Raw genomic sequence first — 14,345 nt, 5'->3', positions numbered from 1 at the left:
AGTCAAAGAGCCAGGTCTTGAGATCTTTCCTGAACGTGTGCAGGGTCGGGCGTGCCTGATGTTCACGGGGCGCTCGTTCCAGATCTTGGCTGTGATGTAGGAGAAGGCTCTCCCGCCTGTTCTGTTTCTGCGGATGCGGGGGACCTCTTCCAGGGTGAGGTCGGCAGAGCAGAGGTTACTTTTGGGTACGTGGATGGATACTTTCTTTAATCTCTCTTTAGCGTTACAGATTTTAATATCTCTATTAAAGCTGATCTTACTATTTAAGGTTTTTAAAGAGGATTTAAATTGTAATGGCGGGAGGGAAATCACTGATTATTCTTTTACACAAAAGAGTTTTAGTGCCAAATAAAAATCACGATATAGGGAATATTTCCCCCCCCAATACTGCCAAAGATTTCTTGACACATGAAACCTCTTAATGAGTAAGAGTCACTATTTTTTAACCGGTATCCCCAACGTAAAACCCTGGATATACCCTGAATATAGGAGCTTATCAGGCCGAATTCCAGTCTAATAGCAGCTGATGGAACTGACGTATTAAAATTGCATAATTTACGTAAAATCTGGCCTTCGATCCTATCTAAAAAACTTCAGTCTTTTACAGTAGTAATGTCTAGGGAGAGACCATTTTAGTCTTTCTTTCATGGAAGTCCAAGATAAAAATCTAGAACGAGGTCCCTTAACATAAATGATGAAACCAAGAATTCTTCAGGTGGATTCCTGGATAAACATGCAGGAACCCATCTGGCATAATGTGGCCTTTAGGATTCAAAGTAGGGCTCTTAACTGGAGTTCCTGACAGAGAGGCAGTATCCTCAAGGAAGGACACCTCCTTGAGCAAGACAATTCTTTCAAATCATTTGAGGATTTAAGTCTTGAGTTTGGTCTACGTCAAGGCTATAGGTGGCAATACTGAGAAATTGCACTCAAGACAGGGTGGGCAAGCCGGTTCCTCTCATCGAATCTCCCTTGGTTCATTTTCTCCAGGACAGAGAAGGGGTGCTCTTTCAGGACTTTATAATTTACTCGTGCAAGATTCATTTTCTAATCGCACTCTGGATTAGATAAGACATAATTGGGAACAACTTGTGGGACATACATAAACGCCCAAAATATGGTTGAAGTTGCTGGAATCCCATGAAACACTCCTACGGGAATCCCAGTTAAAATTTGCATATTCTAAAACCCTGCACATTTGGTATTGGTTGCCGTAGAAATTGCATAAAGCACATCTTTTGCCGGACTCCAATTGCTGGAGGTGTGAAACGGAGGTCTGTGATATGTCCCACATATTGTGGGATTGTCCTAAACTTGTCTCTTACTGGTGTGAAAATTTGGGAAGCTTTGGGGTTGGGGGAGGAGATGGGAGCTACCCCTCATAAAACGCCTAGTGCTATTAGATGATATGTCAGGCAGCAATGTCCCCTCTAAGCACTGCAGAGATGGGTAACATAGGCAATGGCCAAACTTTGCAATTTGAGGAACTGAAGAACAGCGTGTGCGTCCTACGGGTATGGCTGTCGGAGATGGCTAGGGTCGCAGAGTGCAAGCGCATCATTTATAGGATGGATGATCAACTACATATGTATGATCAGAATTGGGATTTATTTCACAGACCTGGTAAGGGTGTGGGGAGATACTGAGCCCTTTACTTTTTTTCTGGACCAGGTAAGATGTTCACGGGAGTATTGCCATAGTGTTGTGGGGTGTGTTCATACTCTGGATGGGATGTCTGCCATGGTGTGTGCTTTTATTCTTTTCTCTCCTAACCGTTGTGGGTTTAGTTTAGATTTCTTAGTGGGATGGGGGGCGGGGGGGCGTACAGGAAGCTGGTTGGAAGTATCTTGTTGGTAGTTTATTTAGCAGTTTTCTGATTATTATTTTTTGTTTGTTACTTGACATGTTTTATTGAAACTCTGATGTTATAGTTTACGGGTAAGGTTTATTCCCTGTTGTAAATGGTGCAAAATGTGTTCAATAAAGGCGTTTCTAGCAAAAAAAGAAACTATGAAGTCTGGCAAGCTGCTCTTCAGTACAAGTGCGTTGCTTCTCTTTCTTCGGTGTCTAGAGCTGATAGGCAGTAGACATTCATGTGTCATTCTAGGCTATGTGGCTGTAAAATAAGCCTTGTTTAAAGCAACTGGAATATGAAAGTGCCAGTCACCGAATTAAAGGGCAATCTGTGTGGATAGCGATCTGAAACACAGAAGACTGAGGGAAATGGGTAGAACGAGTTACACGGAGAGGGAGGAGTGTAGGTAGATATGGATTACTTGAGGGCATATTATCAAGGTCCGGCGTTAAAATGATCGCCGCTTTATCGGCAGAAAACTGCCGCTAAAGCGGCGATAATGTGCTTGATAATATGCCCTTGAGAAATCCCATAGAAGCCCATGTTCTGGTGTGAACATGGGCTTCTATTGGTATTCTCTGCGGCATATTATCAAGCCCATTATCGCCGCTTTAGCGGCAGTTTTCTGCCGATAAAGCGGCGATCATTTTAACGCCGGACCTTGATAATATGCCCTCAAGTTTGTATGATGGGGAGAACACAGAGGAGCAAAGGGTAAGCTCTCAAGAAAAATATTCAACAACAAAAATAAAGGAAATATTTGTGTGTAAACTTTCTGGCTGTACAAAATGCACAATTTTCTGAGTATAATTCAGTATCTGATCTGGACCTCTGTTGTTGGCACTTTGAACATGCACTCGAACGGACAATGCAGGAAAGGCTGGAGTGACATCTTTCCCCCAGGGCAGCTTTTGTCTGTGCTGGGCACCTCTTTCTGTCAGTGGCTGAGACATGACTGGCTGTATATCAGCCTTAAACATTGAGTGCAGGTGACTGGTGTTCAATTCAAGAACATTTCACCTTATTTATTGGGGGACACGAGAGAGGCTGTCCTGTCTCCCCTCCTCTGCCTCAAACACTCCACTCTCAGTATATTTTACTTGCTGTCCTCAATGTAAATATATCTCCCAGTCTAGTCTCTCCTCCTGGACGTCCTTCTGCCTCCCCCACCTCAATCATTCTGTTTTTTCACTTCATCATATCCACAACACTTTTCTACTGCTCTTATGTTAGTGCAAAACTGCTCCAACACCATTACAATCTGGCCCAGATATGCTCATCTTTGCTCTGTGACAGACTGATGCAAAGTACCACACTGGTCGATGCCTTCCGGTGCAAAAAGCATTTTGCACTGGGAGGGTGTCCATCTTCCAGCACAAACACTTCATTGAAGTGCATGCTTCACTTTGCATCAAGGGAGTGTTGCTGGGCTGTGATTTTTACTTGGGAAGATCACCACAAACACCCGTAGGTTTTAACGCAAACCGGATCTACCGAGATAGCCAGATCCGACTGTCTCAAGTCCTAATGCCTCCTTGAAGCAGGCGCTCGCAAGCATACATGTTTTCATCTCTCAAAAAAACCAATGCATGGCCTGAGTGCTGAAATAGACAGAGCACAACATGGACATCTCAACCCACTGCTTTCACAGCTACAGCAGGGTGGGGTTATTGAGGGGCCTCTTCTGTCTGCAGCTCGGCAGATAAGGGCTCACAATTAATGTGAAGGGGTGGGAGGGGTCAGGGTCGATGGATGGATGGATGGAATAAGTGGTGGGTGAGGATGGAATGAATGGTGGATGGATTGGATGGTGGATGGATGCATGGATGAGTGAAAAGATGGATATGAGGATGGATGAGTGAAAGGGAGGGAGGATGGATGGAGGAGTGAAAGGGTGAATGGATGGATGAGTGAAAGGGTGAATGGATAAATGAGTAAAAGGGTCGGTGGATGGGTGGAATGATGGATGGATGGATGGATGGATGGATGAAATGAATGAATAATGGATGGATGGAATAAATGGTGGACGGATGGAGTGGATGGATGGAATGGTTAATGGATGGAAAGAATGATGGATGGACGGATGGATGGATGGATGGATGGATGGATGGATGGATGGATGGATGGATAGACGGATGAGTGAAAGGGAGGGAGGATGACTGAATAGATCGGTGAAAGGATGGATGGATGGGTGGATGATGAAAGAAAGGATGGCTGGATGAGAGTGAAAGGATGGCTGGATGAGTGAGTGAAAAGATGGGTGGATGATGAAAAAGGACGTCTGCATGAGTGAGTTAGTAAAAGAATGAATGGATGAGTGAAATGATGAATAGATGAGTGAAAGGGTGGATGGATGACTGAAGAGATGGGTGAAAGGATGGATGGATGATGAAAGAAAGGATGGATGGGTGGATGAGTGAGTAGAAGGATGGGTGGATGATGAAAGAAAGGATGGCTGGATGAGTGAGTGAAAGAATGGATAGATGAGTGAAAGAATGGATAGATGAGTGAAAGAGTAAATGGATGGATAAGTGGATGGATAGACAGATGGATGGATCATGCAAAAGGATGGGTGGACGGAGTAAAGGTTTGGATGGATGGAAAAGTGAAAGAATGGATGACTGAGTAAAACGTTGGATGGATAGATGGATGGATGGATTGAATTGTAGATGGATAGATAGGTTTGGATATGGATAGGCATATGAATGGATGGAATGGTGACAGACTAAAGGATGTATGAAAGATTGAATGGAAGACAGAATACAAACGTGAAATGGAAGATAGCAGGTGGATTGAAGGATGAAAGGATGAATTGATAGATACTTGGATGGGAGAGACAAGCAAGCTCTTCTTGGGAGGGTCGCAATGACTTGCTTCCCCAGTTTGGTGCCATAAAAGCTTTGATTCAAAGTGGTGGGTAGTTACATTTTTTTGGCTACTCTCTTGGAACACATCCTGTGGATGTCTGTCTAGACACAGGAATTTGTACAAGTGAGGTCTGCTTTCAATATCTATCCTGTGCTAGACACCACGCCGTGGCTGTGCATCGAACAAGGACCCTTTAAGTGCAGAAGCACAAGACAAACAGCAGCAACAGGCCAATCTTAGAAGAGATGTCTCTGTGCTGTGTTTTCTCGCTAGCTTGCTGCAAAGCTTGATGTAAAAAAAAAAGTGTCCCTATGTGTCACCCAAGAGCAGCTGCGCAGCAGTTCCCCAGTATCTGTGCAATTGTTGATACCAGAACATGGGGTGAATAAATGTTAAGATTTCTTCAGGAAGAAATACTCTATTTTCAAACAGCAAATCACAAATATGCTTTCACTGTATTTCTCAATTTAGCATTTTGCCAACATCGAGAGCCGAGCATCATTAAATTACAAACTTGATACAACACACAGACTAATGAGGAACTTTTAAAAATGACTTTTTTGACCTTCAGGTCGCACAGTCTTATGCTGTGATGAAAAACCTGTCTCCAACCATTTTCCTGTTACAGTCTTTCAATCCATGTTGGCTGAATCAGGCCAGATACTCATACATAATGTTCTATCAATAACTACATGACCAGAATATGAGGTTGCAAATGTTAAGCCAATTTAGTGCCTGTGTGTGAATACGCTGACATTTGTGAACCAGCATGAAGAGTAATTCTTTGAGGTACTTAGGTGGACTTTTATAAGATAATCTGGTTATTTGATTTGGGGGATGGAGGTGTAATCGTAAGAGTGAAAGTAAACACGTTTCTTCATTTTTTATCCAACATATTAAAATAACAGAGTGCACTTTTGGGAAAAACGATCATGTTTTATTTATTACGGGCATTTATAGAGCGTGGGTCTGAGCCAGTTCAGACTGCAAATAATTTACAATTGACTTTTGACCTGCAAGCTGTAAGGAGGTTTCTGGAGATATGGCTTAAGTCAAGAAGCACATGTGGTTCAACTGTAAGAATGGCCTTGTGCAGCTGGCACTGGTATTTCAGTTGGATGCTTCAGAGATAGCAGAAAGACCAAGGAAGCAATAGAATGAAGCAGGACCTGCAGCATGGCCAGGGTCATGTCTGAAATTGCAATTAGCATGACACTGCATTACTCTGAGACAGGACAAGAGTCTGAGCATGACCAAAGTGCTTGGGGACAGGGTTCTGTGCAGAAGACCCAATTAGTTCCAAGATATCTTGGCTACGTGGACATCAAGCGACTTATGCAGGGCATACAAGAGAGAAGCTATCAAGGTTTACGTGCACAACCGGGCCGAAATCTGAGTGTGAGATGTCACTCTTGGTCCATTAGAAAGAAGTTGTACTGATGCTGCGTAACTGAACATATAATCTTTGGGGAACATATAATGGGGATTGAAACCAATACATAATACAAATCCAATGTGTTCTCAGACTGCACCTTCCATTCCAAATCCCTCGGAATAATTTGAACTAGAAAAAATGAATGCTGTACATTGGGAAACCCAGGTGTTAGTGAAAAAAATGAAGAATTAAAATTTCTTCACATTTAGTTCTATTTCTTGCAGCTTTGGAACTCTTTATTTGACCAACAAAGGCTCCAAATCTACAAATAGTTCTAAATCCACAAATGCATAGGTGATTCCACACATTATGGAGATTTTCAACTGTTTACAGAACTCCAGTGGATATATGGAGGATCCTGATGACTATCTGAATTAACACATCTAGGTGTCGGCTGCACCAATAAACCTAAAACCATATCTGATTTTACTCACCCAACTTATGCAGAATCTGCTCCACATAAGATGCGTCTTTTTTAGGGCTTGCAAATTGGGGTAATTTGCAGAGATTCCTGGGTAATTGTTCTGACTTTGCTAGGTTTCTGGAAATGTTCATTGCATTTCCTGACTGCATCTCTGATAATCCCCTTGCAAGTTCGGAATTTAGAGGCCCCTCTTCATGCAAAACTAGCTTTGTCAATAACCTGTTAGTTTTGATTGTCTCGAGTCAGATAACTTCAATGACTACCTTTTTTATAATTATGCTCAAATTGTATTTGTACAAAAATGAATAGCCTTTTTTGACATCTGATGCGCTTTCATATGAATTTGCAATTTCGATTTCAGCTTGCATTTGTTTCTTCAACAAAAAGGTAGATCCTTTCACCACAGATTATTATCAATTATTTTTGTTCTAGTAGGCAAGCATGTTGTGAGAGTGGTGTCAGGCATAATAGTAGCTATTCAATACATACTGGAATTTACAACTGGGAAAATAGCTGAATGACACAGGAAAGAGTGTTTCTGATGCAGCCATTGAAGTATATTTGAATTTACCCTCGTGATTTAGCTGTACCACGAGCTATGCAACAAATCCTTGTAAACTACTGTTCTTGGTGAAGAAGGGACAATTTCATGCATTGAAAGGCGTTATTTAAAGTGCACATTTACCCCGAAGGGTCCAAAGGTGTCAGCAAGAAAAGAATATTGGACACCAGAAAACAGATTTTATATAGGGAGAAAATAACCAAGTTTTCTGAACCTACAGACATCAAAAACTAGCAGAAATGTGGTGGAGAGAATGTTATTGTGTTCTTCACTGAGGGGTCCAACATGGAGACGCTGCCCAAGTTATAGAGTTGCCTCTTAAAGCAAGTGTTAGAACTGGGGAGAGGGGCACTGACCCCTGTCCAAACCAGTTCTGGGTGCCTCCCTGCCAGTGACACCCTCTTCCTTTGATAGTGGGGGTCTGGATCCTCAATCACTCAGCAGGAGATGGAGCCATTGTTTCATGGCAGCAGGCCAGGCCTCTTCACCTCCAGGGGCTACTCCTCCCCCCTACACTCCAGATGCAGGTCACCCTGTTGCTGTCTCACCTCCTCTCCTGGGTCAAGACATTCCCCAGATCCTATCACTTTCAAATCCAGACAGTCAATCCACAACCAGGCAGACACACATAGAATTGTTAGAACACAAAAAATCAGCCACTTCTAAAAGTGGGATTTCTAAACACACAATGAAGAAACCACCCTCACAAAAAGATGTGGTATCGAATTGTGAGTTCAGGCACACTAAACTTCACCTCTCCATCTTAAACCTATGGGAAGATAGGCTGGATACATAGTACACAGCCTCCCCATTCTGTCCTATGGGCAAGATGGCCTTTAAACAGTGAAAAACGAAATGGAGAGTATTTCCCTGTTAGGACATGGTACACACCTTAGTACATGTCCTACCTTTTGCATACACTGCACCCTGCCCAGGGGAGTACCTTGGGCCTACCATAGGGGTGTCTGTTGTGCATAGAAAGGGAAGGGAAGGGTAAGGCCTGGCAAGTGGGTGCACTTGTCAGGACAACAAGGCAGTTTAACAAACTGCGTGCAGGAACTGCAGTGGCAGGCCTGAGTTCTCTCTATAGGGCTACTTGTGTGGGTGGCACAATTAGTGCTGCAGGCCCACTAGTAGCATTTGCATTACCATCCCTCGCACACATAGTGCACTTTACTAGGGACTTTACTAGTAAGGCAAACATACCAATCATGGACATCCAATTACCATTACACTTTACACAGGGAGCACTTGCACTTTGACACTGATCAGCAGTGGCAAAGTGCCCAAAGCATCTAAGCTGGCAACACCATGTCAGAAAAAAGGTCTAGGGGAAGGCAGAAAGTTTAGGGAACTTCAGCAAAAAGGACCAAGTCCAACAGCAAGGTACTCAAAGTACTCAATTAGGTGATCTTCGTGACCAAGGTTGTGAGTACAATTGCGGGCTGGAGATATTTGCATAGGAATGCAGGAAACTTGCCTGGGTCTATGCACTCAGATGGCCAAATTCATTTAATATTTTTTGAGTAAAACTCAGTCTAGCAAAAGTTTGGTTAAATTGTGCATTTGCTCCTCTGTCTGTTGACCTCAAGTTAAAGCAAAATATATGCCCATCGGTTAATGTCTAGGAGTTAAACACAATCAGGATTTTAAATACCCATATCAAATGCCAGTCTCCTGATTTCAAAAATGTAAAAGTGACTTGTAACGAGAGATATGTGAAAAGGGCATATGTTAATGAGTCGAAGGCTTTAATGAGTTGAAGCCAATCGAAATGCTAATTTCTGTCGTCAATGGGGCTTTACATGAAAAATCATACTTAAAGCATTCTTGGCCATGCTCCAAAAGAGCCAGCCAGCCAGGGAAAGAACTGAAGTTGCAATACAATTAACCAGATGTTTTGGCCACTGTAAGGCAACTTCAGGCTTTAGTTCATCTTACAAGCAGCTTCACAGGGCTAACCTCACACCACAGAGGAAGGTGGAGAATTTACACTGTGTAAAGACAATGGCCCATTAAGTGTTGCTTATTGATAACATTGTAGAATGCATTTAAAGATCAGGCCACCATCCTAGAGTCCCGAACAACTTGGATTGAATTTTGATACAATGGAAACAAGGTTAAATCACATCTTTATTAATATAGTTATTAGACATATGCTTTTATGATCCAGAATACAGTGCAGACAGAGTGCACAGTAATAAGGCATGAAGCAAAAATGTTGAGATCTAAATTGAAGAAGTTAGTCTACATTAGAACACTAATGAATCAATCACATGGTCTCATCAGTAGGAGCCCTGGGCGAAATGTTAATGACTCTAGAGTAATTGGGGTAAGTTGGGTAATTTTGTGTTACTGTTGTGAGGAAAAAGTACCAAAAAGTATGTGACTATGCGTACTCACATAATTTAGAGAAATTTGGAGCAAAAATGCCTACCCCAAAGGTGCAGGTAGAGCACAAGTGGTTACTGCTGTTCCTATTCTGTTGCATTTAGTACTATTTTCCTGAAGCAAAATGCATCCTGTGGTCTATTTTTGATGTCAGGATGCATTTTGACCTAAGAAAATAGCTCTAAATTCATAGTTACACTCCTTACCTTATTCAGCTAAATCTTGTGTAATTTCGATGTAATTTAACGTAATTATGCTGCAGCAAATTATGCAAGTTGTGTCCACCCCAAAAGCTGTGTATGTAGCCTATGTCAAAGAAATAAACAAAGAATTCCATAAGTGCCAGAACATAGATGTTTGTCAAGAGTGACGAAAGGAACTCATAGTAACCGGAAGAATGAATTTTTGGGGGAATAATATCTATTTCAGCTAACTTAGATGACCCTTGGTAAAAATGGCAAGCAATCCTAAACAGGTAGGGACAGAATCCTCAAATATTAGCACATTTGTTAGTATAAAAATGGGGACAAAATATTAGTTCTCAATAACAGTCATTCATTTAGTGACTGGTAAAAACGACGCACTAGTGCACTCAATATGCCCATCCACATGTATAAAAATTCTATGGTGAGGAAATAGTGTATGTATAAATGGAAAATGGAACCAGCCAATGGAGAAGAAACCCCTCTGGCACGGTGCACTTAATAAAACAATCAGGAGTAATGTCCCTTGTAAAACGGCATGTACACCCCACATTGCCAATACATAGGAGCACATGCAAGCATGCTTAGTTGCACCAAAAGAGATGGTTAACGTAGCCAAGAAGATGACATGAGATGATATGGAGTAGAAGAACGTAAATGAGTTGCTCCATTTAGGGACACTTGTTTAATACATGAAAAACACTAATTTTGGAAGCTTTTCAGAGAATCATAAACATTAGAAGCAACTAAATTATATTAAGGAAGCAAAGCCACTTTCATAAGCTCATAGAATTTGTTACGCCCACTGTTGGTCATATAGGATCTACATTCACATATAGGTAGATTGCTCATCTTTCCTCTTTTGGAATCTTTCCTGACAATCTTCATAACCTGCCATGCAATGTCTTCTGGCTTTTGGTTGAGGGTGAAAGCGTTCAGTCAAAGTGCCAGTGGCAATTTTGCTCTGAATTTGGCTTTAATGTTGCATTCCTTCAACATTTGATGTGGTCAAAGGTGTAAATGTATATGTCTTTTAATCAAATTTTAAGGAACATGACATTTTATGCATATTTAGACATTTATTTATTTATTTATGTATGTATATAATTATAATGCAGTACTATTTTGCCATTTTTCCAACTGCTAGCATTTATGCTGGGCACAATTGCTTTTGTAACCATCAGTGCAAGATATATTGTAATCAATGACTCGTTATTGAAGTATTTTCTCTATGTCTATTCTGGTTATCATGTGACTCACAGAAGGGGTGGATACTTAGCATTTAAAATACAATGGCAGACACTATTTTCTTTATGTGAGCAAGGGCAGAGCAAGGGCACAGCGTGCTCGAAACGCGTCAACAGAGGGAAAGGTTTTAAGAATAAAAAACAACTAACTGCCTGAGCCTTTGGGTCCGTTTCTCTCATTTCGCCTGCTGGAAGTAGTGAGAGTTTGCTTTGTGATATATATATATATATGTATACATATATATATAATTTCTTCTCTTTTTTTTTTTCCTACTGTCAGTTGCCAGTAGTTATTTATAGATAGGACCATGTTTCCTTAGGAAAATATTTTTTAGGACTTGCCTATATCTTTGGCACCATTAGATGAATCTTCACAAAATTTTCCACAAAAAAGTGCTTAGGTGATTCCTGTTCTGCATGGAAAGTTTTGAGGCGATCCGTCAAGTGGGGGCCAAAAATAAGTAGGGATAAAAAAAAAAGTGTTTTTCCAATAGAGATTTTAGACACATCTACAGCTTGTAACTCTGGACGGTTTTACACCAAATTTAGCAGAAAGTTAGCTCTTGATCCAGAAAGAACGATTTTTTGTTATTCGGTGTAATTCCGTTCAGTAGTTTGTGAGATATTAACTGAAATCCAAATTTGCATATCTAGGGACACGGATCCTCCTTGGATTTGCGAATCTACGTGCCAACAGCAATGCCATGATTGGCTGGCTGCAACCTGAGAGGAAAGTTGTGGCCACCATTTTGTTCATTGGGGCTTAGTTCCCAGTGGGGAAAATATAGTTAAACAGTGATAAAACGGGTCAGGGAAGAGGGACTCTGACATCCCATGGGACCAATGGAGGGGTCTTTGAGGGACCCCTCGTGTATGAAATTGTCCAATATCATTTTTGACACGAGAATACGCGGCTCCTCCCCAGATCCTCCCCGATTCGTGTGGATTCCAACTTTAAAGAAAACTATACACTCACTCACAGATCCACACACCTGCTCACACTCTCTCACACCCCCACACATCCACTTACACAACCACTCACAGACCCACACAGTTTTCACACACACCCACTCACACACCCACACAACCACTCACACACCTACACAGCCATACCCATACCACTCACAGACCCACACAGCCAGTCAAATATGCACTCACACAGTCACTCACCACACACACACTTACACACCCACACAACCACTCACACACCAAGGATGCAGGGACATTATAGTTAGAAAATAGCACAAATAACTTAGAAATTCACTGAAAAGAACAAAAGATACAGGGACAATATAGTTGGGTTCAGATTTAACACACACAAAACCATAGATATTCAGCAGTTATAGTTATCTCAAGTAACTATAACTCGTGCTATAAGGTAACCGTAACTCTCGCCCTGGCCATGCACTGCTAATTACCTCACATATTACTTCACTTATGATATCTTCTATGACATCATTGATAATATCACTGCAACATTTAAAGTGAAATTATTGATGCAAAAACCGTGCATGGTGGGGGCACAAGTTATAGTTACCTTAGGGCACAAGTTATGGTTACTTGTGATAACCATAACTGCTGAATTCCTATGGTTTTGTGTATGTAAAATCTGAACCTAACTGTAGCATCCCTTTGGATTTCTCAGTGAATATATTTATATCTCCCATTTTTGGTGGCACTGTTATAAAGGTTCTAAATCATATTTCAAACCAACAAACTCAAATATTTTGTGTTCTTGGTGTCATTACACGTCTGAAAAAACCCATGTTTAAAGTGGCTTATAGTTGGTAGCAATTCATGCAAAAGCAAGTTGAATTTATACTCTTGATTTTCCTTTGTGTCTTTACTACTGGATCATTGAATGTAAATTGTGGGGACAGTGGGTTCATGTCCTTCAATAAACGCTAATTAGAGCATATTATTTTCTTTATTTTGGTGCGCAGTATGAAGGAAGTGTGACTACAAAGAATCCTATCCATGTTCGAATTCCCATCTTTAGGTTTGAGTAAAGCCTCATTTTTTCATATCATGATGGACCATGGATTTCAGAAATAGCCTATCTAGATGTTTCGTAGTCAGGATGCTGGCTTCATTTTTTTTTTTAATGTCTGATTTCTTCTTATAGTTTCTTCCAATTCTTCAAAATTGGCCACATGGCAGGTTAACACCATATGTGCATGGGTGAATACTGTCGTATAGCAACAAAAATTTATTTTTCATTGGGTCTTTTAAACGTATAGTAGGGTCTGTTGCATTCATGCTTAAATAGAAGTTCAATGGAATTGATCTACACTTGCTTAAATGTGAAGTCTTTGTGTTCCCTTTCCTGGAGCTTAGCTTCGTGCACATCCTTTTTTCTGAATGACCTGTATCTACCCCCGGGTGACATCAGGGAACTAACTTTTTTTTAAGCATACATGTGTTCCATTGTCTTTTCTCTCTCGCCTCCTTGAGCTGCTTCCCCTTCTTTATATTCCCACCCCACTGGTCTGTTGTTCCCCGAGGTCATCTATTCCTTCAAGTTTCCCAATCAGCTTTTTTTTCTACTCCCTCAGCTCCTCTGTTACTCTCCCACTTCTCCTTGCTCACTGTTGCTCCTTCTGGTGCTCCGCTGCTTGCGCAACTGGTCCCATTTTTTTATTTCAATTTTTTTCTTTGATATGGTGGGTACGGCAGCTGCAATCTGCTTCTAACCTGCTCCTTTCTCTCTAATTCTCTTTTGAGGAGCTTTTCTGTTTTCATTTACTTCTTCAAGATAGCCATCTGCAATTGTGAATAGTAAAAAAATAAAAAAACAGGATCTCCTCTCATGACCACACATGCACACTTTTTGCTGTTTTAGCCAATACTGTTCAACATCAGCAACAAGCATCTTCAAAATGAAAGATTCAGCTAATGCTCTTCAAAGGGACTTTGATGTTGTCCTTCACTTCAAAACTCCAGAATCTCACTCCATCCTGGCTTATCCAACTAGCATTGCATCTGCTACCTTCACTTTTTAGGTCTCGGCTGGCGAAAGCAGCGCGCATGCGCGACTCTCATCATACGAGAGCTTCTTGGAATCAATACAGATTCCAAAGCTCTCGGAGGTGGAGTTGAAGCCCCGCCCATCTTCCTCATTCGCTGGCGTCATCTTCTATGCAAAACGCTGGCTTCAGATTGTAAACGAGGCTTCTTAGTCCCTCCTTGTAGCTGCCTTTTCTCCTTTTGGCCCCGCCCACCGGGATGCGATCTCTCAGTTGCGGCGTGACACACTTTTTATTTTGCATCTTTTATATAGCGCAAACTTGACCCGGAGGTATTGGAGCGCTGTACATGAGCACCGTCTTTACATTACATATTCAGGCACGGGAGATTAAG

General features: G+C 41.5%; 1 protein-coding gene across 1 annotated transcript in view; it reads left to right on the top strand.

Annotated features, from left to right (window-relative positions):
• CDH13 (cadherin 13) overlaps nucleotides 1-14,345 on the top strand; it is a 2,339,058-nt gene that overhangs the window by 414,342 nt on the left and 1,910,371 nt on the right. The gene's annotated exons all lie outside the window — the stretch shown is intronic.

The sequence above is a fragment of the Triturus cristatus genome, chromosome 12 (genome assembly GCF_964204655.1).
Source record: "Triturus cristatus chromosome 12, aTriCri1.1, whole genome shotgun sequence".
Classification (NCBI taxonomy): Eukaryota; Metazoa; Chordata; class Amphibia; order Caudata; family Salamandridae; genus Triturus; species Triturus cristatus.
This window is presented reverse-complemented; position numbering and strand designations above follow the sequence as displayed.